Source organism: Geospiza fortis, unplaced genomic scaffold (genome assembly GCF_000277835.1).
Source record: "Geospiza fortis unplaced genomic scaffold, GeoFor_1.0 scaffold1775, whole genome shotgun sequence".
NCBI classification, from domain to species: domain Eukaryota; kingdom Metazoa; phylum Chordata; class Aves; order Passeriformes; family Thraupidae; genus Geospiza; species Geospiza fortis.
Window position 1 is genome coordinate 31837 of NW_005054970.1, and position 2836 is coordinate 34672.

Sequence of the window (2836 nt, forward strand, 5' to 3'; positions counted from 1 at the left end):
CCCCCCGGGACCCCCCCCAGAATTCACTTGGAACATTCCCAGAATCGGCAATGGACAGTTCCACCCGCGGCTGGCAAGGGGGGGCACGGGCTTCAACTGAGAGCCCGAAATCCAGCTGGAACCCCCCCCAGAATTCACTTGGAACCTTCCCAGATCGGCAATGGACAGTTCCATCCGGGGCTGGCAAGGGGTGGGGGGGAACAAAATTGAACTGAGAGCCCTAAAATTCATTTGGAACACTCCCCAAAATTCACTTGGAACATCCCCAGAATCGGCGATGGACAGTTCCATCCGGGGCTGGTGCAGGGTGGGAACGAGATTCAAGTGAGACCCCAAAATTCAGCTTAGAACCCCCCCAAAATTCACTTGGAACTCCCCAAATCAGTAATGGACAGTTCCATCTAACCCTGGGGGAGGGGGCGCACAGGGTGCCCCCAAAATTCACCTGAGAGCCCCCAAAGCCCCCCTCAAATCTGCAATGGACAGTTCCATCCCAAACTGGAGCAGGGAACCCCAAATTCCCCCCCAGGACCCCCCCAAAATTCCCCAGAACCCCCAAAAATCCCCCTCCCCCACCCCAAAAAAACAGCACCGGGAGGGGGAAATTTGGGGTGAATTCGGAGGAATTTGGGGCTGTGGTTGGTTCTGACCCCCCCCAGGGCATGCAGGGGGGGTCTTGGGGTTTTCTGGGGGGATTTTGGGGTTTTCTGGGGGGATTTTGGGGTTTTTTGGGGGGATTTTGGGGTTTTTTGGGGTGCCCCTCACTGCAGGTCTCGGTCCTCCAGGTATCGGTACTCGAAGGTGAATCCTTCCTTCTTGCGCTGCCCCCACTTCTCGTAGTCGAAGTAAATGTAAGTGCCCTGGAAATGGAAATTTCGGGGGGGTAAAAGGATCAGGGGGACCCCAAAAATCAACAGGGGGACCCCAAAAACCCCAACCCCAAAAAAAACCCCGTGAAAATCGGATTTAGGGCGGGGATTTTAAGGCATTTTTGGGGATTTTAGGGGAATTTTTTTTTTATTTTTGGGGGATTTTTTGGGATTTTAAAGGGGATTTTTTTGATTTTTGGGGGTTTTGGGGCACAGATTTTGGGGGACAACCCCAAAAAACCCAACCCCCAAAAAACCCTGTGAAAATCGGATTTAGGGTGGAGATTTTAGGGCATTTTTGGGGATTTTAGGGGAAAATTTTTGCCCCCAAATTGGGATTTTTTGGTGGGAAATTTGGGTGAAAATTTGGGAATTTTGAGTGAAAATTTGGGAATTTTTGGAATTTTGGAATTATGGGATGGATTTTAGTGACTCTACCCTAAAAAAGTTCATTAAAAATTCAATTTTGATCCAATTTTTAAGTGATTTTTAAGCAATTTTTGCCCCCAAATTGGGATTTTGGGTGGAAATTTGGGAATTTTGGGTGGAAATTTGGGAATTTTAGGAATTTGAGAATTCTGGGATGGATTTTAGTGACTCTCCCCTAAAAACATCCATTAAAAATCCATTAAAAACCCGATTTAAATCCATTAAAATCCATAAAAACTCCGATTTTGAAGTCATTTTAAGGCCGATTTTGATTGGATTTTTTGCCCAAAAATCGGAATTTTTCGGTGGAATTTTTAGAATTTTGGGAAATTTAGGAATTTGGGAATTCTGGGATGGATTTTAGTGACTCTACCCTAAAAACATCCATTAAAAATTCAATTTTAATCCGATTTAAATCCATTAAAATCCAATTTTGAAGCCATTTTAAGGCCAATTTTGACGGGATTTTTTTTTCCAAAATCAGAATTTTTGGGTGGAATTTTGGGAAATTCAGGAATTTGGGAATTCTGGGATGGATTTTAGTGACTCTACCCTAAAAACATCCATTAAAAATTCAATTTTAATCCGATTTAAATCCATTAAAATCCAATTTTGAAGCCATTTTAAGGCCGATTTCGACGGGATTTTTTGCCCAAAAATCGGAATTTTTGGGGGAATTTTGGGAATTTGGGGAATTCTGACCTGCTCGAACTCGTCCGTGATGGTTTTGGGCTCCTCGTGCCTCTGGAACCACATCATGTACTTGGTGTGGAAGCGCCACGATTGCTTCTTCAGGGCCTTGGCCGCCAGGTACTGAGCCTTGGTGCCCTAAAAACGCCCAAATTCACCCCAAAAATCAACGGAACCGCCGCACGAACGGCCCCAAAACACAAACATTTCAGTTAGCAGGGATATTCTGGAATTTTACCCCAAAATAGCTGAAGTTTCCCCCAAAAAATCGGAATTTATTCTTTATTTTTTTCCCAAAAAATCGGAATTTAGTCTGAATTTTCCCCCCAAAAATCAGAATTTATTCTGAACTTTCCCCCCAAAAAATCACAATTAATTCTGAATTTTCCCCCCCCAAAAAATCAGAATTTATTCTGAATTTTGCCCTCAAAAAATCGGAATTTATTCTGAATTTTCCCCCCAAAAATTCGGAATTAATTCTGAATTTTCCCCCCCCAAAAATCTGAATTTATTCTGAATTTTTACCCCCCAAAAAATCAGAACTTATTCTGAATTTTGCCCCCAAAAAATCGTAATTTATTCTGAATTTTCCCCCCCCAAAATCTGAATTTATTCTGAATTTTTACCCCCAAAAAATCAGAATTTATTCTTAATTTCCCCCCCCAAAAATTCTGAATTTATTCTGAATTTTTACCCCCAAAAAAATCTGAATTTATTCTGAATTTTACCCCAAATATTCCAAATTTTACCCAAAAATTCTCAATTTTCCTCAAATATTTGGAATTTTACCCCAAAAATTCTGAATTTTTTAGACAACGGGCTCCCCCAAAAGCTCCTTTGGGGTGAAT

The 2836-nt window shown here is 42.4% G+C and overlaps 1 long non-coding RNA gene across 1 annotated transcript; it reads right to left on the reverse strand.

The window, feature by feature from the left end:
* Positions 1-764: 764 nt before the first annotated feature.
* Positions 765-2130, reverse strand: LOC115949188. Its single transcript, XR_004082787.1, has 2 exons — positions 2001-2130; positions 765-860 (listed from the first exon to the last, which is right to left on the reverse strand). It is a non-coding gene; the product is annotated as an uncharacterized LOC115949188 (long non-coding RNA).
* Positions 2131-2836: the final 706 nt, after the last annotated feature.